Source organism: Malaclemys terrapin, chromosome 14 (assembly GCF_027887155.1).
Source record: "Malaclemys terrapin pileata isolate rMalTer1 chromosome 14, rMalTer1.hap1, whole genome shotgun sequence".
Taxonomy (NCBI): Eukaryota; Metazoa; Chordata; order Testudines; family Emydidae; genus Malaclemys; species Malaclemys terrapin.
The window spans coordinates 22592864-22618029 of NC_071518.1; the positions used below are offsets into that span (position 1 = coordinate 22592864).

The 25166-nt window shown below is 39.1% G+C and overlaps 1 protein-coding gene across 5 annotated transcripts in view; it reads right to left on the reverse strand.

Annotated features, from left to right (window-relative positions):
- ZNF536 (zinc finger protein 536) overlaps positions 1–25166 on the reverse strand; it is a 427243-nt gene that overhangs the window by 389285 nt on the left and 12792 nt on the right. The window lies entirely within an intron of this gene.

Below are 25166 nucleotides of genomic sequence, written 5' to 3' on the forward strand. Positions count from 1 at the left end.
ATCATTTCTGAAACTTGTATTGGCTGCAAACTCAAAAATAATGAGGAAATATTTGGTTCACAGCCAGGCCTCTAGAAATCATAGAGACTTTTAAATTATGTCTCTATTTATCAGCTAACATCCAGTCTCTCCACATTAAATTGGATCAGAGTTAAGTTTCAGTTAACTCAAGACCAAGGGGAGTAGTGTGTGAGTAGTGCAAGATTTGGCATCATAATTATTAATAAGAATCTTACAGTTACAGAGCTCCTTTCATCCTGAAGGGTCCTCCAGCATTTTAGAAACAATGGGTCAAATTTTGCCCTCAGTGTATATGAGTGACTCCCAGTGTGGTCTGCATGAGTCTCCTGCTCACAGGTGAATTTGGCCACAGGAGTAACTTCAGCGAGTAATGAAATACAGCCACCTCTGTGGCATGATTTCACTGCAGAACTGTCAGCCATGTAGTGCTGAAACCAAAGCTCTCAAGGCTGTCTCATGAAGGATCAGATTTTCACAAGTGCTCTGTGCCCAACCCAGCATCTCTCATCAGGACTCTAAGGGCCAGATTTGAAAAATAACTTAGTAATTAATGAGCTGAGATCTTCTGAAAAATCTTATCCACTGTTTCGCGAACAGCTCGTTTAAATGTCAGTAGGGTGGGAGCAGGTGGCGGAAAGGAAATAGAGTACATACATTGGCTGGGACAGTTGCACAAATGTGACCCACCTATACTGTGGGCTGCAACAACTGGTCAATCCACATGTTCCCAAAGATGTTTCCGGCTGGCTCCTAAGGGCAACTCTTCAAGAGGTCAGAGGCCTGTTTAGGTCCCACATGATGCTTTCCCTTGCCTCAGTCATCTCTTCCCCCTCACCAAGAACTGAAGCGAGCTGGAGCAGCTGGCTCCATCTCAACAGCCACCAGCCTGGCTTACGCATACACAGATACCTTCCCCTCACACATTTTCCCTGCCATGACAGCCCATTCAAGGATCTGATTAGCACAGTACTGACACAGGCTAATTTAACTGGTCTCCTCGCCCCACCTATGGCTCCAGAAAGGCTTGCTGCTCCCGTGCAAGAGCCATGTGGCTGTGAATAGCTTCCCCTCTCACAACCCCAGCCCCTTCCTCAGCTCAGGGAGCCTGCAGCAGCTGCCCGTCAACTCTGGAGGAAACACATTATCTTAGGACCAGCGAGCCCTTCACCGCTAACAGCTGTACCACAGCCACACAGACTCCTCCAGAGCTACAGCCCATTAAAGGAGGACAACAGTGTCTACAGGCAATGGTAAGTCAGGAAATTTTAAAAGGGTGTTGGAGTTAAACCAACTGATATGGCAGTTCAGGGCATGGCTCCAACTTCTCCCTCTGCAGTGGCCTCAAGCACTTAAACATGGGGACAGGGCCTCTCTCCTCATTATCTATGCATCTGAGGATAGCTCCCCAGTGCACACTCTGACATCATGGACCTTGTAAGAGGAATATATGACCAATAATGGAGAGGCCCTGGCAAACACATTTATCTGGTGGTGTGATATTCTGCTCTGACAATGTTCATTCTTCCTACCTTAAGTATGACATATTCAATCTGAGAATCCAGTCCTGCTTGAGGGTTGGCTTACAGCTAAATAGTTAGCAGGGTGTCAATTAAAGAGTCACTAGTAAACATGAATTCTTGCAAGAAGGAAATATTTGAAACCAGTCTTAGATTTCAGCAGTGGGGGGGGGGGAGTGGAGAACGGTTTGGTTGGGAAAGAAGATATAGCTTACATTGCAGGTATACACCGGCAAGACAGATGGCAGGACGTTGGCTTGATGGTTATTAAAAATTCCTTCATAGGCATGAACTTCTAGTTAACACAGGGGTCTGTGTCATTGGGACAGTCCTAAATCTTATAGTCCATTTTAGGAGCCTTCAGGAGGCACCTGGTGAAGATGCATAATTAGAAGTGGGTGTGAAGGCTGCAAGCTAATCTGTGCTACAGGAGCTACGTGTACCAGTGTTGTATTTACTGTGACTGTTATAATAATAAGTTGCAAGTGAAAAGCTCTTTTTTCCTTAGAATTGTGTTGTGCCTTCTCTGCAGTGGGCCCATGACAATAGCCTAAATAAAATGATAACTTCAGTTATAATCCATGCACAATTGCTGGCCCTGTCCTGAGCAAAAAATACAATTTTCAAAGTATGCCGCTATGTGATAAATTATGTGGGATGTTTTATAAAGTGAATTAATATCCACGAGGGACTGAGCTGAGATCATCAAACTCATTTCACATCAGACAACAAATTAAGTCACCCCAGGGACGCAGTACATGAAATGTCAGCATGCTATCAGGCAACCTATCTCCCTATAAGGTAGATTTCTTTAAGCAAAATATTAACTATGTTGCTTCTATTGTTTTTATTCACCACATAATGAAATGCTACTTCTGTTTTTATCCGATGATAGACATATAATTTTCAGGCCTTCAGTTCATGTCATAATACGAACAATTTGTATGGCAAATAGTGCCGATCTATAAACCCCTACACTGTTTCCTAGCTTTTGCACACAAAAATTCAATCCTTTCATTTCACCATAGTAGTAGAAATAATCATAATTTTTGATGCTCTGAAATGTATGCATATTTTGGTTAGTTTTTTGTAGTTAGAACAAATAAAATGAACAAACCCCAGACTGTTTGGTTGTTCCAATTTTTAAAATAAAAATCAAATATTAACCAAAGTATGTGAAAATCAAAGTCCTTAAACTGTACAATACAAAATGTATTCTTAATACACTTGAACAATAACACATGCTGTGTTCCTACACTGGAATAACATCACCCATATGAATCCTAGGAATTTAGTATATCTGACAGTTTCTCTCAACCACCCATAACATTCTTTCCTGTCTCATTGTAGCTGGCAAAAGAGAATTCTATAATTGAGTGGTACAGAACATGTGCCCTCCCTGCTAGAAGATGACAGATGGATTATAAAAACTTCAAAGCAGAGCATTTGGAGCACCAGGGGAGAGATAGTGGGTATTTGAACTCTCAGTCTTTACCCAGGAGACAATGGCACTCTGACATGGTGCATATATCAAGGAATGGTGTAACTAGATAGACATAATCTTTCTTTTCAGTAAGTATTTAACATTCTGTTACGAACAAGTTTCAGCCTAGCTAAAGTGCAACTCATCTTAATACTAATCATCATAGCCTGAAAGGCTACATGCCCCCTTTTTTTCAATTTTGGTTAAACTGTTTCTTCATAAAACTGATTTTTGAAGAACAGAGGCAATCTTTACGGTTTAGGGAGGGGGGGTGGTTTTGTTTTAATTAAATTTACACTAGGACTTAATATTTGCATATTTGTAGAGGAATCTGTTTGCTTGTTCAAATTCTTATTCTTGCTGTCTGTTCTGTAAGTAGGTGCTCTCAAGCATAGTTTACATGCCACATGTTGCTGATCACCCACTAAATAGTTGGTAAAGCTTCCATATAATTATTAGTATCTCTAAACCCTGTCTAACAATATGGACACAACACTAGAAGACACAAGTCCCACCAAAGAATTAGTCCGACCACCTCCCGATGTTATACCACATTCATGTCAGAAGAACAGGATGCCATGTATATTATGATAAACTACAATTTGAAAAAATAGCCTTAATCTTTCTGCATCTCTAAAATACTTGGAAGAAACATATGAAGTCTTAGAGAATTCTAATTACACCAAAGGTATCTTTAAAACTTCTAAAAATTAATGATAATTGAATCAGAAATACAAATTTTCTAAATCATTAGCTCCCCATATATATGGCTTTCTGCAGTATCCTTAAATTGTTCATCAATTTATTATACTGTTCTTGTTTACAGCCATTGCCCATGATTTATTAAAAAATGACTTGTTCAGATGGTTTATAAAAATGCATATTGTAGGTCACACGTGAAAATGAGCTTGAATGTCTCATTTGTCTGGATCACAAACACACACACACACACACACACACACACACACACATGATTTGACACAGTTTGCAGTCTCTGTATAGGTGAGGGCCAGGTCTAGAATATGAAGGGCATTATTGCAGGTCAGAATTGAGGGGTACTTGCAGAACTATGTGTGGGAAAGCTTGCATAACATCCACACCATGCCAAGTTCAAGGCATTGTTATTAGTCCTTTTAATGAACACCATATTCATATTTTTAAAATATGCTGCATATTATAAGTAACAAGAATTCAAAACTAAACAATCAGAAGATTCTATATTGCTGCAAGAATGCCACACGCTGACTATCCTCGTTCTCCTGTTAAACACATTTAATAAAGAAACTTGCAAGCAATTTGAAATACTTGATCCTTTTACAGTACAGCTGGAACTGCAAAAACTGCAAGAGAATTAGGCTTTGGTTTTTAAGTAGCAAGTAAAAACATAGTATAAAGATAACATACTGAAAAACAAAAGTAACTAAATCTGCAGCTGTGTTAATATAAAATGACATAACTGTAAGTATCTTCCAACTATATCTGTAACATGCTCCTCCGTACTTCTTGTGTTATGGCTCTATAACTAATAGCACTGTGTTGAACTCGCAAGTCGTCTACTAATGTATATTCTTTCCTACACAGAACATTAATCCCAGTCTCTAAAAGAGGGGAAGAGGTAGAAAATTGTGGATCTTTGAGAGTGGCCTGTTTTAAGAAACCCTTTTTATAAGTGCATTTTCATCTTTTCTTTTTTCAATGATCTTCTGCCATATTGGAATGTAAACACCACAGGAATAGACAGAATCTCAAATTAAAAATGTGGATGCCTTTCTTTAGAAGTAAGCTTCAAAGAATGTACATCCCAAACATCATAGTGATTCAACAAGCTAGGGAGCTAGCTACTGCATGTAAAACTGCATAGGTCATACCTATTACTTACTACCAGTTGGTTCCTGAATTACTACTAAAATAAACACAAAGGAAATATTTTTATATCTTAGTATATTTGGTAAGTGGTAAAATCAGGGACAGTAATGCTACTTTAATGAAAAAGAGGAGTTCAACAATGGCACTAGTGTATTTACATGGGGTGTTTCTTAAAATTAGCACCAGCCGGGCCTTTTTTCTCTTAGTAGCATCCACCATAGTCATCAATGCAAGTGTACAGGAAAGGTATGTCTTATTTCCTGATGCAACTGTGCAGACTATAATAACAGTAAACAAACAAAAGATCAACAATTGTGGATGGAAAATCTTTGATTTAATGAATTGTCAACTTGTCCATCATAACGTTACCCAATCTAAAACTGCCAAATCCGGACAAGCTCTTTGATGATATAAAGCAGGCAATAGGTTTTGTTCAAAATGGAAGAGATTGCTGCCATTAAAAAGATGCTAACACTAACTGCCACACATTTGTTAGATAATAGCTTGATTGTTCTAGGAGAATAGCCTTCTGCAAAAAAGAAAAAAGAAAAAAAGGACATTTAATCAGAGTGATACATGACATCCAAAAACTGAAATCAAAAATTATGGCATGAGCTAAAAGCAAGTTGTCTTCCTGAAGGCAGAATACTGAGACATCTTTAAGATTAATTCTGTGAGAGAATTCAGAAAGTCAAATGCCGAAAGATATTGAAAATACATTAATTATGCACAACTAAGGATCTAAGAGAGGTTAAACCCCAACTTGGCAGAAAATGGAATCCTTTTATTTGATACAAACTTTGCCCATAGTAATGTTGTGTCTAACACCTCCCTGAATCTACCAATAGAGAAATAAGCTGCAAAACAAAGAAACTGAAGATTTAGCTGTTCAGGTATCATCCTGCAAGGAAATTAAATCTAATAGGTATTGTAGATAACTGCTTCTTGCAACAACCCGTGGCAGAGGTCAAACATCAGACCTATCTAGAGCAATTGTCCATCTTGTTCTAACAACATTCATAAACAACTTTCTTAACTTATGTGGAATTTGAGGCGAAGTGACTCTCCACTATTGCATCTGATGACTCCCTCAGGAACAACATGCATCCGAAGAAGTGGGTATTCACCCACGAAAGCTCATGCTCCTATACGTCTGTTAGTCTATAAGGTGCCACAGGACTCTTTGCTGCTTTTACAGATCCAGGCTAACACGGCTACCCCTTTGATACTTGGTATCAGGAACAACTGTCATTCATGTGCATTAACTTTCTCTGTCGCCTTAAGTACTACTATCTTTGGAAGGCATGCTAGTCTTCCTTCTCCAGTGTACCCTTTCCAGGTTTATTAGAGCAGAATTTCATTCCATTAAATTGCTTTTGTGGGGTTTTTTTTCTAATGCTGTTCACCTTAGCTTTCTTCTTGATTTTTTTTCTTTATTTTGATATTTTAACTATTAACACCAAAATGCTTTTGGGTGCGCAACTTTGGCTACCTATGGTATTATTGCCAGAGGTGCCAAGCACCCATATTTCTCACTGATTTCAATTCCAACCTTGGCACTCAACACCTCCTAAAATCAAGCTTTAAATGTCTCGAGTCAGGCCTCCAAAAACTGAAATACCCCAAATTAGTGAACACTTTTGTAAATATAAGTCTAAATTCTATTTACTTGAGCTATTTGAGCTATTTGATTAAATTATATCCAAGACTACTTAAATGAAAGACAATAAATTCTGCACAGTTGACAAATAGACACTTGGTTTATGAGGACCACCAATTTGCCCAATTCCAAAGCAAAGAAATGGCTACTGGAGGATTTTCATAACCACTAAATGAGAAAGCTTTGAGGAAAATGAGGTTCTTAGTCTCCTGAGGACCAAGTTAATGCCAAAGGATAGACTGGGATTTTATTCATGTTCAAATCCACTCCCTTTAGAAACCAAATGGTCGGACATTTCTCATCTCAAGAAACTAAGGGCTGCCTTTGGAACCTTTAAGAAGCTGGGTACCAAACTTTTCTTTTAAGCAACAACCGCTATGCTGCTGGAAGAATTCTGTGTGATCCTCTCCTAATCCAGCACTGATCCAAGAATACTTTGCACACCCTGTAACATGAAAGGTATTATTCTTTCTGTACATAACTAGTATAATCTCAGATGTGGCAAACTTCTAACATTCTTTTGCCAAACTGCCAGCCAAGTTATCCTGAAATGGGATGGAGAATGAGAGTACCAAAAGAAATGCTTATGAACAAAGGAGCTGAAGAGAGAGCATTTAAGCAGTGTGAAGTGTGTCCGCAACTCTGGCCTCCTTGGTCATTCCGGGGCCTCGAGGCGGAAAGAGAGGATATTCATGAGGGAATATATGGATGTGATCATGCAGGCTGCTCCTAGTTTTGACATGGAGAGAAACAGCACATCCTGAGAATGTAATTCTGTCCTCACACAACTGGCCAGTTCTTGACCTCCATTTTGGTCCTTTTGTGCTGCATCTGCAATGCAAATGAGCCAGAAAGCTGTTTTAATGGGGTAGCATAGGATTCCTTCCATGTTTGGGACATGCTAGCATAACCCATTGTGCAGCGTGTTACCTGTCACAGCAACAGCACCTTTTCCTTAAGCTATATAAACTCATGCTTTTGGCTCTGGAGGTGCTTGTTCAATTCCCCAAGTCAGTCAAGATGACAACTGTCATGTTGGAAACAGAAGGTCGTTCAAGTGTAGCATGTAAAGGATCTCCTCCTCCTGTCAGCTCCTAGTATGAGGAATACTGCATAAACAGAAGGCCCTTTTGGCCTACTAGAACAAAAATCAGGACTCTTTGAAGAGTAGGTTACTTCAGGTGCCACCTGGTAGTTTATATGCACAATCACCACCACATATAGTTGGAACAGATGTCATGTTGCCAGCTCCTATCTGACCACCCTGAGTTCTAGCAAACCAATATACAGTTTTCTTTGAAGACCTCACTCCTTCAATAACTCTGTTTTCTGTCTGTGAACTTCTCATCCTGTCAGTACCAAGTGAGAGCTAATTTGGTTCTGAGCCTACGCAGGGAAACATTCCAGAATGCCTTCTTGGTGCAGACAATACCCCAGTAATCTTTTACCTACCTTCAGGCAGACTTCTCAGAAAATACAACTCCTTTGAGTACCAGGTTTGTGGTTGTCAGCAGGAGCTGTTGTAGAAGATAGAGGCATAATCAGAATCAAGAGACCACTCAACACTGTACTCTGGAATATGGAGAAACACAACTGGGGCATTTTTGTAAACCAGACGTTCATAGATTTTTTTAAGGCCAGAAGGGACCATTATGATAATCTAGTCTGACCCCCTGCATAGCAGGCCAAAGAATTTCATGAAGTGATTCCTACATCAAGCCCACAACTTCTGGTACAGCTACAGCATATTTTTTAGAGAAACAGAGTCTTGAACTTGAAAACTGAATATTGCATCCCTTTGCTACACTGCACATATAGCATAGAACACAAGTGCAATGGAAGCCTGAAGAGTGCAACAGTATGTCTGCTGACTGTATTTTCAAATTTTTGAGGTCTATCATGGGATAGCTGGTTCAAGGGCAGAAATGCACTAGGCAGGACCACTATTTGGGACTTTGAGGCACTACATCAAAGAGAAACTCCGGGTTTTGTCAGCTAACAGGCATGCATTGCAGAAACAAACCCCAATACATAAAAAACAAAGATGAAGCTGCTTCAGTCATGGAGCATTGGCTGAACCATTCTGCTCAAGGCAGGAAGAAGATTGGGAGGAAACATGGGAGAAGGAGTCAGAGAGCACAGAAATTTAGTATAAAATGAGGTGCCACTTGCCTCTCTGAAAAGGGACAAGTTATTCCACCATCTGCACAGGTTTATCCAAGTGAATGAATTTAGTCTTTGAAATTCTAAATCCTTTTCAAATTCTCCCAGCCCAATTAGTATAGCAATTGACACATTATTTATCATTTAGACATTTTAATGATGTTGATATAGTATTTTTCAGCAATATAGATCTCAAAGTGGTTTTCAAAGGGTACGTCTACACTTACCTCAGGGTCCGGCAGCAGACAGGGTTCTGGGATCGATCCCGGAAGTGCTCGCCGTCGACGCCAGTACTCCAGCTCAGCGAGAGGAGTACGCGGCATTGACGGGGGAGCCTCCCTGCCGCGTCTGGACCCGCGGTAAGTTCGGACTAAGGTACTTCGAATTCAGCTACGTTATTAACGTAGCTGCATTTGCGTACCTTAGTCCGAAGTGGGGGGTTAGTGTGGACCAGGCCAAAGATGGACAAGAATGATTACCCCCAATTTATACATGGGGAAACAGGCAGATAGGCCTAAGGCCTGATTTTCAGAAGAGTAGATGAGGTTTTGAAAGAAACTTCACCTTCCTTTTGCATACAATAAAACGTAGCTGCAAATGCAACAAAGAACAGACTTGGCTTCTACTCAAGAGAGTTGGAAGATGGCAAGGAATCAGTGAAAATTTGTATATGTTTTGGGGAATGAATTTTTGGTTCCTAAAAATCTCTTAATTCAAAAAAGTTCCTGTGATGGAAGACTCCTAGGTGGCCATGGATGTTATGGGGAAGAAGATAAAACTGAGCTACTTACCTCCTGGGTTGAACCACAGCTTGCTTCAAGACGTTACTCAGGTCACTTTCTCTAAGAGAACAAGGACAAAGTGAACCTGAAGAATGTGTCCATCCTTTGAATCCTCTTTGGGAAAAACAAGTTCCCAACAGCACAAGAGGCAAAAAAGGCAGAACTTGAATAGAAGGGGTGATGATCCACAATGGAGTTGGGACATATCAGTCCACTTTTCCTCCTCCTTCAGTTCCAACATTACAACAAACAGGATTGTGAGCAGAGTGTCAATCCCTGACTGAATCCATCTGAGGCAAGTCAGAGATGACGCCAGGAAAAAAGCAGCAGCCAGATAACAATGCTGGTGTGAAACTGTATGTTGCCAATTGGTCCTTCTGCGTTGATTGGCATGTGCAAAGGCAGAAGAGCCCATCAGTCCAAACGGGTGGATTTCATAAGGAGACAACGGCAGTATGCAGATCATGCACATGTAGAACACTTCAGGCTGCAATCACTCCCAGCAGGAGCATTTCCTTAGTACTTGCCTACATCCGTCACTTCACACTGATACATGCTACATGCTATATTTTTATTTTTTGTTTATTGATTTTAACATTCAACAATGTCACAAATCAATTCACAGGGCTACATAATAGAAAATAAAACTTAACAATAATAAATAAACCATTTCAGCATCCTCTTAGGGAGCCCACACCAAAAGAAATCAAAATGAGAAATGAATAGTACGTTTGGCACAGTCACAATGAGGATACCATGTACCTGAACCCTGGCAGACTGTATATAAATATACATCTCCTTCAATGCATTCTCCTTTCGCTGGAAGGGGCAAACAAGTGCACACTTTCTCCTTTTATATCCAGGCCTTACCACATTGTTCAAATGTATAATATTCCAGCCCTACAAGCCACTATTTTTAAGTTAATGGTGCATGGTCCTTACACTTTTAGAACCAACTCCACACTAAGTATAAATAGGTAGCTAGTTAGCCAATACTGTGGGATAATTAAGAGGGAAGAAATTGAATTCAACTGAGCAGAATAAATGGACTTTTACAAAAATATATATAAGATATTTCAGCGGTTTCAATGGGTAAGATTTTTGTGTGTTTTAAACCTTTCTGTAGCTATAGGTTCAATCATGAAAATACGTACAGTCTCATAAAATGTGTAATATTAGCATGCCTCTTCAAGTGCAAGTGAGTTGTCAATAAGACAATTAAGACAACATCAATAATACACACTGTATGTTATTATCTGCTATTCTGAATCTCAGCCTAGCCAAAGATATGTGGGAACAAAGGCTGCATCTAACACTGGCACTGACACTTTTGCACTAGTGAGTGAGATAGGCAATTCTACATTTATTTAATGGCACTGGTAAAGGAAAAAATGAATTGCCTTTAAACACAGAATAAATAATTTGGGCTAATGAAGAATGTTGCTCTGTAGAGGAGACTGTTACAATAGAAAATTAGCAATTCTGTGCTTAAATCAATCACTTAGGTCACATGATCCAAGTCAACAGAAGGACTGCGTAAGTGCTATCATTGACCTTAATCAACCAACAATTGGTGTTCAGGGATCAGAAATTCTAGGTGTAAGGCCAGTCCTTTACAATTTTTAGGGATTGGCGGACATCTTATAAGCATGTTCTTTCAAGATAATTGTTTTGTGAAATATATTTGATATGCTTAGATATAATATACCATACGCAAACAGCAATAGAATAAGCAAACTTCTGTCAAATTTCACAATACACACACACCATTTAGGAAGTGAAAACCCCTTTTAAACTATGACATTTTTACTGTATTAAAATATATTGGAATTGTAGAAAAGTTTATAAAGAAAACACTATACAATAATTGTATTCTTTGGAAATAACCCATTTATGAACGAGGGTCTTAAAAATCTTGCTTCACAACAGTTAATTTAGAGTTTAATCCTGCAGTCCCTTTCCATTCAAAACTGCCATTAAGCTCAAAGGGAGAAAGGACTGCCCTAACATTCTTATTTATCCACTTCATACACTGAATGTGATTTAGGATTGAACGCAATAGATTTCCCCAGAACTAATGGACCAGATATATTCATACAATGTCATATTATTGATTTTACTTTCTTCTTCCTATTGTTTGCATTCTCTTTGGAAGAATATATGGTTAGTTATACCGTAGATATCATTTACAATTATTATATCATTCACTGTTTCTTAATGTAAAGTGCATGCTTTGTAATTGCATTCTTTCTAATGAAAAGAGTCCCATAAGTCAAAGTGAGTCTGAGTCTAAGTCTAAATTGGTATAACCTACTGTACACTTTGGGGGAAATGGAAGATTGAACTCTCTCTGAATTTTTGTTTGATTTTCAAATCTCTCTCTTTAAAAAATTTAATGTGGGGAGAAAAACAGAGTTCATTTTAAACACTTTCTAAACAATAAAACTATTTATATAATTGGTCACACAACAAATTTCCAGGCACTTTATAAAATGAAGACCCTATTGCATTGCAATAATCATACTACATAGGGAGCTTTCCAGTAACTAGAAAAGAAATATTCAAAGTTATGTAGCAATAAATAATTTTAAGGCCTTTTTTTAACCGGACACTGTTTATAAAAATTTGCTGGATTTCTTAAAGGAACCATATAGATTTATTTAACCCCCATAAATTTCAACCCAGTCTGAATATTTAAGCAACTTTCTTTAAAGTGTAATAAGTCATGAGTTGGTTTTCTAATTTTTCCTCTTCACTGATTTACATTTTAATATTTTCTTTCTAAGTTACAATTATGCAAAATATGATTTGTTTTGGATGACTATTTGGAATGTTTACAATTATTTAATACAATTTACTTAACTATTTTGAAACCAAATGATGTGTTGAATTAAAAAAGGTTCAACACTAAAATTGCCTTCATATGCTCATTTCTCAGCATACTGTACTGACAGCTGAGGAGAGCAAATTTTCATTTGTGCATTGTAAATGGTGCTCCACCAGGTTGCACTGATGGAATACCTGATTTTAGAATCTTTTCACAAAAGGACAAATTTCTTTCATGAAATCAGCACTCAATTTAGCTGTCATTACAATAGCTACAGTATGAATACAGTGAGTTTAAAACTAAAAGTCTAACGCCATATTGTAAGCTATAAACACAGACTTTCATCTGTGGACTTCAAAGTATCATGTAGGTGGTTTAGTTCTGAGATTCCATCTAATATCTTGATAGCAATTTTTCCACTGAGATTTATGATTTCAGGAAATTTGCCTGCACACATCAGCAGCCTCCACAGAGAAATTCACATTTGGCTACAATCTACCCGCCTTAAAACAGGGTTCATCTCCAGTTCTGCAGTTCTTCGTTGTAACTACTTTAAGAGTACAAAAAAGGGTGTGGTTTAGGAGGAAACGGGCATTTAAATTTTTAGCTAAATTAAAGGTTCCAATGCTAAAATTTGAATCAAATGCAACCACTCTCATTATTTTATTTTTAAATAAATCATATTAGACTGTAGTTATATAAAATGTAAATTCTCTGTTAAAATATAGTGAGTTTTGAGTTTCTTTACATATTTTTGACATAGGACATCCAGAACCAGATTTAAAAAGCTGTGCATGCAATTATTGCAACACTCAAATCGAGCATTCACACACACATAGCCAAACAGATTTGGAAAAATCAGATCTGCAACACACAATTATCTTCTAACTTTCTATTTAAAGGGGAACTGTGCCCATATACCTTGGGTAAATAATCTGACAATTCAGAAGGTACCTCCTTGCTCTCTCTATATAGATGGGGGCAGAACAGGAACTTTGAATTCTAGAGGCATCCTCTGGAGGAGTTATTCTAGCAGAACTTCCTGTGGACTCTGTCAGAAACTTCCATCCGATCTTTTTTGGTTTCTACTCACATCTGTTGCTTTTATTTGTTGTACTGCTTGCCCCAGGAACCAGTAAATGAATAGACCCTTGCGCAGTTTCAAAATCCAGATGCCAACTGGAACCAACTGAAAACTGGCCTATAAGGCAAATTTTAATCCCTGGCCCCAAACCCACTTCTATGGTTTTCATAGCAGGTCAGATCTGAAACTGGAAGGGACTCGTGTTCCATATTGAATTCAGGCATTCTTAGGAGATTTTGGCCTACGGTGGTGGAAATCTCATCAGACTCATGAGTTTTCCACATTTTCAGGATAAAATGTCACAAAATCAGCTAACAGCTATCAGGGCCATTGAATACAAGCCCTAACCCTGGTGGAGCTCGATACTCAAACCCAAACCTGATTCAAATCCAAAACACTAACTCCTCAGACCATTTCCCAGTATGATTAAATTCATATCCTATGACAATGCATTTCTCTCTATATGCATTTATATCTCATCAGCGTGGTACAAGAGTGCTTTGTTAATCTGGACTAGTCTTCAAAACTGTCAAATTTCTGCAATGAACATTCTGGAAGTATTTTAAATCCAGGTGCATTAGAGACCACAAAAGATGAAGAGCTATGTCTCTGTTATGGGACAGGAGATGGCATTTTGTAGTGTGTATGTCACTGAAGGAAAAGATAGGACATTGTACTAGTCTCAGGCTTTGGAGGGAATTTCTCAGGCTCCAAAACCTCTGGATTTTCAAGGTGCCCTAGTGACGTGTGCCATAAGGGCTGAAAATGTCACAACCATGAAAATGACTTTCCATCAAATAGAATAAAGGCAGGGGGCAATAAGCTCTTCAGTTCCTTTTTCATGGATCCATAAGATTAAAATCTGGCCCCACTGAAATCAATGGAAATATGCCCATGACTTAAATGGGACAGGATTTCAACTTTAGACTAAGGCCAGAAGGGATCATTATGTTTATCTAGGAAACTTATGTCATAACACAGGCCATAGATTTCACCTACTAATTCATGCATCGAGCCCATAACAAGCCCATTCTTGATCCCCACTGTAGTCTGGATTCACTTAAGGACAGCGATATGTTACTTTTCGGATTTTCTTTAGATCTGTTTTATGCCCATATTTCTTTTTTCTTCATATGACAGAGGGGAAATTCTGAGAGCTGGGGGCTCAGACGCTGCAGCTTCTCACGGTGCTTATGTCACATGGCCAATAATGGACTGTGATTTTGCCACATAATTTGTGCTATGCCCAACCAGTGCAAGCAGTAACATCGCATAGTTTAATGTAAGTGACCTTCACAGCCAACAGCAGGTGTGTGCCATTCCTTTCACTTCACTGAAATACATGTCACATGCTACACAATATTTCAATCCCTTTCTCATCCTTTTGCTGAGTGCAAACACAGCTTACAGAACAAAAAGCACAGCACGGGAGTTTCATGAGTTTTCTGAGTGTTGTGATACGTGGCTGCTTTGGAAAATATTACAGCAACTCAGTGTCATACGCCACTCAAGTTTCCGCTGTGAACGTGAACATGGTACAGTGCATAAAACTGAATATTGTAGTTAAGCTATGTAACTCTTGAGCTGTGCCCTCCATTAAGCATAACTGCACTATCTAACAAATAATCAATGTTCAGATGACACTCAAGAGTCCCAGCCACTAATCCTGGGCTAAATGTACCTGATATTTGCCTTATTGCCAACATTTTACACTGTGCCTGTGCTTCCATATCTGCCCCAAGGAGGTACAAGCATCACATGAAAGGTCCAGGCTCCCAGTCTGAAAGAGCCAAGAGTGCTATTAGAGAGCTCAATCTGCTCTTGGACTAAAGAGCCCTCTTAGTTTTTTGGGGAGAAAGAGGTGGCTGTTTGTTGATATCACTTCTTAGAATTTTTACAATTTTAGTTCAGTTAAATTAAATTTTTAAATATTTGGTAAAGATCTTTTTATTTTACCAAGAATTCCAAACTGAAGGGAAACTGCCCTGACTTTTATACCAAGGGCTGCAAAGAAAATTAAAACAGTAAATATTAGTTCCAAACAACCTGCAGAAGTGAGAGCTATTTTATGACTGTTGACGCCGCTGAACTTAATGAATGGAGTCTGGCATTTTCTGTTATATGGAAAATTAGTGTTTCTCTCCTCCCCTTCCCCCCATTATCTGGACACTCTGGCTACACCCTGTAATTTCCACAGCTCCCCCTCCTCCACCAAATCGTCACTGTAGCACTAGTAAACATCACTCCTCTAGCCTCTCTTTGGATCCTAACTCTCGCTCAGCTTAGATATCAGTTGACCTGATCCATAGATCCTGGCCAGGTTCCAGGTTTATCCTGTTACATGGTTTATCACCACCCTCGCTACCCCCCCTTGAATCAAGCAGCCTTACCTTCCTTATAAGCCCCCTTCCCTCCTCACTTTCCCCTTCCATTCATGGCAAAGATCCAGATTGGGTACCAGAGAAGCATGGTTTCCTCCTCTTCCTTCCTAGGAACCACCTGAGTGACCCTGGCTTGATATCCTGGACTAAGGGGAGACTGAGGGCTATCTGACTGGCTCTGGCTTTCTGGAAGGGAGATGTTTACTGATGTCTGAATGAGTCCTAGTAGAGGATGGAGATTGTGGATGGTGTCCAGAGGAGTCCAGGTGTCAAGGAAGGAGATTACTTTTTTGTTCTATCACAAAACAAGGGAAGGTTCTATGGAATAAGTTTTAATTTATGTAAACTAAAATGTTGATTTGTTTTAAAAAGTCAGCTCCCTTGTTTCTAATACAAACCAGGATGATTCTGAAATGTAAAATTAAAAATGGAATTTTCCTTTAAACTTACAAAAAATAATTAAAAAACTAAAATTCCAGTGAATTTTAAAAACAATTATACAAATATATTGGGCCTTCTAATACAAGCTGGGCTACTGACCAGTGCAACAGGGGCCACAGAGAGAAAGTCTGTCCCTCAACCAGCTCCCCCAATATGTATCACAGCTTCTCAAATGATGGCCTCCTGGGTATCTGTATTGTTTGAGGCATGCTTTTCCTGGTTTCTAATCTAAGGGCCCAATTCAGCAACAAATTTAAGCATATGCTTAACTCCATTACTATTCAGAAAAACAAGGTACAAGCTTAATTCCCATCGACTTAATGCTTAAATATGCTGATAAAAGATGGACTGCTGAATTGGGTGTTGAGAGCACAGATCTTTGAAAGGATAGGATTCATCACCTAGGTACTAACAAAGAAATGCTCAGTACAAGACCAACCAAAAAAACACAGGCGGAGTTATCGTAGTGTAATATTATGCTTCTTCACTGAATGACTTAAATAACTGAAATTCTTTTCATGAATGTGAGTCTCATGTTTACAAAATACTGAACTCTACTCATGAAACAAAGGGTAAATAAGCATAAACTATTCATAATTTAATGAACTTGTGTTCCCCTCACAAACACAATAAAATTCCTAAGCTACAGAACAAGCAAATTTTAAAAGTTTGGTTATTATACAGCCTTCCTGTACCAAATATAAATAAAAAATTCCAAAAAAAGTTTAATTTAAAAGGAAAATGTAAAACAAGCCCACCAAAAATTATTCTTTTAAATTAATTTCTTATTCACATTTTCAAAGTGCAACTATTCCATTCATATATACACACACACACACACATTATAACATACCATATAGCTATTCAAAAATATACAAACACCTTATATAAAATATTATGGTACATCTATAATTAATACTAGTTACATACTCCTCTACTCACTAGCCAATCTCCATCTGTACCTCCTTCCATTATGGCCTGGATCCTGTTCTCATTGGATTCAATTGTTGTTTTACTACTATTTACTACTGATAATAGGTGCAGAATCAGGCCCTAATAGAATACTAGGTAACAGCGTCACCTAATCAAAAGGTTTAAGTGTTGGCAATATCGTTGATAATAAGTTAGATGTGCCTTCTTCACCTAGATGTCCAACAATTATTAGACTAAATAAGGGTTGAAGATTGTTTAGAATTAATACTGTTCACATTTAAATACAAATTATCTTAGTAGGATTTTGCATATTGATTGGGCACTGCTGTTAAGTCCTCTTATTTCTTTAGAAATAAATGATCCCTACTCAACACACAAAAGCTACCTTACCACTAAATAATGATCTCCACAGGGGACAAACCCTAAATGAAAGTAAATTCTACATACTGTAAGTAGGCAGCTGAGATACATCCAGTATCCAGAATAAGGTAACGTTGCTTTACAGCCTAGGACAGCCTTTGATTTGACTAGCCTAAGTTATTTCCATTTTATTTGAACAATAATATTTTAAATATAAAGGGCCACAGAAAAACCCAAAGGACAGGGAGTCAAAGAGTGCTTTGATATGCTCCCCTTCAACGAGGGATGATCATGATGGTCCCTTCTGGCCTTAAAGTCTATGAGACTATGAGAGAATTTTACAGGTCTGCTGATAAGGCAGAGGCCTGAGCCTATGAGAAAGGTTTACAGGGCTGCAGAGAAGGCGTCTTGAGATCCATGCAGAACTCTCTCGTGCAACCCTGCAGATCTTATAACCACCAAACTACTCATTCACCCTTCCTTACTGCTAGCCTCCATTCTCTGGTAGCAAAGCCCTTTCACATGGCTGCACAGTAGCAGCCATGGAGGTGACTAACTATAGTACTGTTAATTCAGCTCTTGCTCTGATACCCCCAGGTGTGGAGGGGAGCATGCTGAGAGCCAGTGCTTCTCCTTTCAGCATCTCTCTGGCTTATTCTATTAGATTTAGCTCCATCCACTAGTGGGAATGGACTGGAAAATAAGGGCCAAAGAAAACGAAAGTGTTTTTAAGTCTCTTCTAACTGAGAGATCTGATGCCATAAATATTATATCAATAAATTTATCATCATTGTTGGCCCAAGATTTTTTTTCAAGGCTTTTTTCCCAATAAAACAATTAAAGCATAAATCACACACACAAAACTTAGTGAAAAAGATATTATTTTAACATAACAGAAGATGCCATCTAAAGGACAGATTAGTAAATTCTTATCAAAGACCAACACCAAGAAAGCAATCTTTCTAGATGCACTAGAAGGATGCTGCACTTCTGAAATGTAGCATTTCCATAATAGATAGTAACATTTGGTTTGACTTAAATATATGAAACTCTTCTCCAGATAGGACAAACAAACCCACAACAGAAAATCACCTCTCACAAAGTCCAAAACCCCTCCCCCCCCAAAAAATAAGCTCTTTGACATTAAAAAGAAAGTCCTGAAATGTGCACATATAATCTAAATTGAAAGAGGTACCTGGACCTGTGATATACAGTATGAGAATCTCATACCTGGGCTAGAGGCTCCAATCTGCTTTAGATGGTTGTAAAAGTCATAGAATAGAACTAACAATATTATATGTCATAGCATATATATCTGTAAATGGCTCCAAAATCTGCTTATATGTATGTCTTTCAACATGGATACAATAATTTATCATATTTTCCCAATGTCTTATAAATATGTAATTCATAGAACCTGTCTTAGAAAAAAAATTCACTAAATGTAAGTGATGTTTCAGTTAAGCATGAAGCAACTGCAATACCATATTCAAGCTATATAAAATGTCCAAAAAGTGCTAACATCATAATCTGAAATAGCCATTTGAGAGTTGATGTTTAAATGGGTCTGGGATACCTTATTGATAAAACAGTAGCTTTTTCCTTATGGAATTGTGACTTTAATCTAGTCATGAAACACACTAACTCTGACTAAGTTAAAATCTAATCAAAGGAGACCAAATCCTAAAACAACTATGGACCTGATCATGTAAATACTTAATAGGGTCTTCAATGAGTTGACTTCATTGGGACTACTCATGGCAACAAGCACTGAAGCAGGTAGTGGGTGTTTGCAGGACTGGGCCCTGCAGAAGTAGTTATGATTCACTAGTACAGAGAACTTTCTTTTCTGAAGTGGTCCGCATTTCTCTCATGTTTACATGGTTAAACACTGAGCAAAACTTGTTTTTCCAAATGCAGGCAGCGTATCCATCCTCTTTACACACTTTGTTGTGCAGCTACAGGTGTACATAGATCTCATCAATTAACATGACCCTCATTCTTCTATTTACATTATATAGGAATGCTTCAGGGAAGTGGGCAGAGGGAAAGTTTGTGTGTTCATATCCAGCCAAAACCTGCTTTACACACCTACACATCTTTGGAGGTGTGTAGTACTTCTTAGGGCTCTGCAGGCCACGAAGCCAACTTGGGCTGAATACTGCCATGAGGTTTATACTTATAGGTTTAAACTGCCCCCGAAAAGGCCATTTGTTACCAGACATTTTGTAAACCAAAATAATTAAAATCCCAGCCGAACACACATCTTGACCAGCATTTTCAGTCAGATTAATTTTTTAAGTATTAAATTGATTTCATATGAATAACCGTTAGCTGACATTGTACTATGGTGAACTTACAAAGGACCTGATTTTGTAAACTGCACACACAAAATTCCCGTTGGCTCCAGTGAGAATTATGAATGCATATCATTTGTAGACACAGATCTATCTACTTTAAGTTTTTTTTCCTGCAAAGAGATGACCCCCATTGAATTACTCTGTAAGAGAACAAGTTACACAAATCTAAATTTGTAAGCCTACTTTACCTAATTGTAACAGATATTTTTAAATACAGGTTAAGGATATGATCCAAAACCCATGGAAGTCAAAGGAAAGACTCTAACTGGAGAGATTTCCATAGACTTCGGCTCAGGCTCCTTTTTTCTTCTACAGATATATCAGAAATACATTATTTTAAAAAATAAAAGAGAGAGAACAAGGAAATCTGTTAGTCTTTAAGGTGCCACCAGACTCCTTGTTGTTTTTGTAGATACAGACTAACACGGCTACCCCCTGATAAAAGAGAGAGAAATTGTCAGGTTAATTTAGATTTTGAAAAACGTAACATTATATAGAAATCAAAGACCAATAGAGAGAGATTTCCATGATTCTTTTTTAATTCTACTGAAAACAATTTTTTGTTGTAAACATTTTTGGTAGCTGGTGACAAACAAAAAGAGTAACCAGTGAAACTGACTTCATGTTTCCAAATGAAGTAAAATGCAAAAAAAGGAAATAAAATCAGAGCTGGCCTTACCATGAGGCGAACTGAGGTGGCCGCCTCAGGTGCCAGACTGTGCGGGGCGGTGGGGAGGCGCCACTAGGACCCAGGGTGTAGAAAATTGTGTCTGCTGCTGGTGCATATATATTCTCTCTGCTCTAGATGCACAGAGATGGTGGAGTGCTGTGCTGGAGGAAAGAGGGCACAATAGACATAACAGGCAGGCAGGAGAAAAGGTGAGAGGGAATAACAGAAAGCAGCAGGAGCTGCAGGGAGAGAGAGGAGGAGGAGCCTCTTATGTACCGCTCTAGCACCCCCAGGAGCCTGGACTGATTAATACCAACTTCTCAGGGAGCTTCCTGTTTCCTGCTGCTTCCCTGAACCCACTTGAGGAGAACAGGCCATCAACTGAAATAGTAGGAGCCAGTTAGGCCCTTAAGACGTTGATATCTTCCCTCACTCAGGCCCTGCTACTAGCCTGATTATTTGTTCCCTTCAGTTGAGTGTTGCGAGCCACTATAGATGGCACCAAACAGCAGTCATGAGTGAAAGAAGAAAACGCCCCTCTGGGGCAGCATTCAGAAAAAGAAAGAAAGCAAAGGAAGCTTTTCTATCTAAGCAGGAAGGAGTTCTCCTGAGATACATAGACACAAATGTTCACGGTGAGCCTTCCGGCCCCAGTGAGGATGTGAGTGGTGAGGAGGAGTTGGTCAGAGTGCAGGTGACCTGGCAGCTACTGCAGCATCCATATCTCCATCTCAAATGGATGTAATCATGCACAATCTTGAAGAAAAGTGTAGATCAGAGAAGAGTGTGGTGGAGGCACAAGAAACAACTGCTGCTGAGTTTAGTTCCTTAAGTCTAGATGATCCAGGACTGTGGACCCACTTGAGCAGTAGACTGAGGGACTTCCTTGTACTGCATGGGCCACAGCAAGTGAAAAACTTCATGTTCCCCAAAGATAATGAAAATAGAAGTTTCCATCCAACACATTACTGGCATGAAATCCCCAATGGTGATAAAGTGGAGAGGCCATGGCTTATGTACTCAAAAACTCAGAATGCTGCATACTGTTTTTGTTGCAGACTCGTCCAGTCTAATGTTCCAGCCACACTGGGTTCTACAGGAACAAAGGACTGCAAAAAATCTGGCTAGAAATCTGGAATGCCATGAGAAGGCAGCAAATCACCAGAGAGCATTCCATAGGTGGAAAGAGCTTGAGATGAGACTAAGGTTAAAGGCCACCATAGATGATCAGCATCTAGAGAAGATTACATCAGAGTCTCTTTACTGGCAAAATGTTCTGAAAAGGCTCATTGCCACTGTGAGAATGCTTGCTGCCCAAAACCTAGCATTGCGTGGCACTTCAGATCAGCTGTATGTGCCAAACAATGTAAACTTCCTTAAAATTGTGAAGCTGATGGCTGAGTTTGATGCTGTACTCCAGGAGCATCTAAGAAGAGTCACTACCCAAGAAATGTACACACACCACTACCTTGGAAAAATAATTCAAAATGAGATCATACAGGCAACAAAAGTCAAACAGAAGATTGTGACAGATCTGAAGTCAGCAAGATATTACTCTCTTATTCTGGACTGCACACCTGACATCAGCCTACGGAACACATGACTTTAATGGTGCATTTTGTAATAACAACAGAACCTAGTGAAAATGTCCCTGCAATGGTGACTGTCAGAGAGCATTTTCTAGAATTTATTGACATTTATCATACTACAAGAGCTGATATGACAAATATGCTTCTTAAAAAGCTGAAAGATACAAGAATTGCGATAGCTGACATGAGAGGTCAGGGCTACGATAATGGTGCCAACATGAGAGGAAAGAACAGAGGAGTGCAGACACGGATCTGAGAGTTAAACCCTCAAGCTTTTTTTGTCCCATGCAGTTCTCATTCATTGAACTTGCTGGTCAGTGATGCAGCATCAGCTTCTAGTGGACTGCTGAACTGTTTAATGGAATTCAAAGCATCTATGTATTTTTCTCTGCATCAACTCATCGATGGCAAATTTTGAAGCAACATCTGGAAACATCCTCTCTGACACTGAAACCACTGAGTGCCACACGATGGGAAGTTGAATGGAGGCGATAAAGCCTATCAAACACCAAATTGGGAAGATGGATGATGCCATGGAGGATAATGCTATGACAGGAACTGTTCGTGCGAGAACAGTGGCAGAGGGAAATGGAATCACCAGAAACATACATAGCTTCAAATTTCTGTGTGGCTTGGTGTTGTGGCATGACATACTATTTGAAATAAACGTTGTAAGCAAGAGACTCCAAGGTGTTAACCTTGATATATCTGGAGCAATGGAACAACTGGACAAAGCAAAGTCATACCTACAGTCTTACCGGTCAGATGAGGGATTTCGAAACGTTCTGAAGAGTGCACAGAAGTTGGCAAAGGAACTTCACACTGAAGCTATTTTCCCATCTATTCAAGAATACAAGAGTCACCAAAGAAGACATTTTGATTACGAGGTACGGGATAATCCCATAAGAGACTCCAAACAACAATTCAAAGTTTAATTCTTTAACCAGGTGCTAGATTGTGCAATACAGTCAGTTGAAGAACATTTCATGCAGCTCAAGGAACACAGAAGTATATTTGGGATGTTCTATGATATTCCAAAACTCCTCACTATACCTGAAGAAGACCTATACCAACAATGCAGGGCACTAGAAATAGTGTTGACACATGATCACATGCGCGATATTGATGCGAGTGATTTAGGTGATGAACTGAAAGCCCTTTCAAGATACGTTTCAGCAGGATCAACTCCAAAGGCTGTTCTGGAATATATGTGCACAAATAAGATGACCACCCTCTTTCCAAATGCTTTTGTTGCTCTGCGCACTTCTAACACTTCCTAAAACAGTTGCCAGTGGAGAACGCAGCTTCTCCAAGCTGAAGTTAATAAAAACACATCTACGCTCCACAATGACACAGGAGAGGCTGGTCGGCCTTGCAACCATTTCAATAGAGCATGAGCTGGCCCAGATTGTGGACCTTCAGGAAACAGTTCAAATCTTTGCTACCAAGAAGGCACGGAAAGCACCACTTTGATTATTTAAACAGATAAAAATGCCAGTGTTTACTATGCAGACAAGAAAAGTTACATTTGCTTTTCGGGCATTTGAAAGTTAAGTGTTACTTAAAATTTTTGAACAAGGCATTTTAAATTGTTAGTTCTCCTTTATTGGGGTAGGTAGCAGAGCAGTACCATGAGAGGAGTAGAACAGGAAGAAGGCAGAATTGAGACCTTTCAAAGTTTTGGCCCAAGCGACGGAGCACGGGGGCATCATTTGAGCTCCCCGCCTTAAGTGCCAAAATTTTGTGGGTCGGCCCTGAAAATGGTTAAGTATATGATTTTAAAATATTCAGATTTAATAACTCACAGTAATAACACAGCTAATGAAAACTGCTTTTGATAAATATGGATCCAAAGCATTCCCCCAATTGGACAGATCTTGCCAGTTTGCCAATGGAGGAACAGGGCTTCTGTAATACCATTCCTCTTTCTCTGGGATTCCAGGAATGCTCCTGTGCTGGAGAGTCAAAGTGTGCCTGCCCATGCTCCTGCCACACACATCCTCCCAGGTTTCTGTGTAGAAATCTAGCAGGGAGTTACTACCAGAACTCAGATCTCTATTTTATTCCCCTGGGTCTCCTCCATAGCTGTTAACAGCATCCCAGCATCCAACTGATACAGCATGGTATCTGCCAGAGCTGCCAGGAAAGATAAGGGTGAGAAGAGAGGCCACGTCTAGACAGGAGCGAGGAGCTATCAATGTCCTGACTCCCCTCCCCGTGGATTCTCACCTCATCCCAACTCCACAGCTCAACAAACCCTTCAGCCTTGAGGGAATACTTGTTAGGAAACTCAAAGGGGCGTTTCCTATCGTTCTCTTTATCTGTGGCCCTCTCCCAAGAGTTTCTACACAGGAATGGGAGTTTTAACCTAACAGTCTTCCTTGGAACTCCCAGCTATATTTAACATCTTCATGTAGGATTTCTCTATTACCAGTTCCTGAATGCCATCTGTGTGCTCAGTGCTGTACAAACAGAAAAGAAACCACTCCTATTCTCAAGGAGTTATCAATTTAAGAGACTAATCCTGTATTCTTTGCACACCCAATCCCTAAGCTTTTGGGATGTACGAGGGATGCAGGACTGGACTGTAGATCAGCTTAGTTCAAACACATAATATATCGAATGATGTGATTTGTAATCCACACTGGGTTACAAATTATTTACATTACCACTGTGGCCTTTCAACATGTGGCTTTTGTATTTCATTTGTATATTGCACCTTCCATCTCTGGGAATGTTATTTCGTGTTTTATATTGTGAACTCTTATGGGGCAGGAACCATGCTCTCTCTTATGACTGGAAAGCACCTCACACACTAAGGACACTACTGGCAATAAAACAAATAAAAAATAATATGAAGACCCAATCTGGAAATTTTATTTTCCTTATTGTTCATTTGCCTAAAAGCATGTTCAATATTCATAGATATTGTATATACAGTAGACACATGCATGTACCTTTTTGCACTTGAATAAAACATATATTCTTATGAATGATCTTTTTCTTTAAAAATATCAAGAATATTTTGA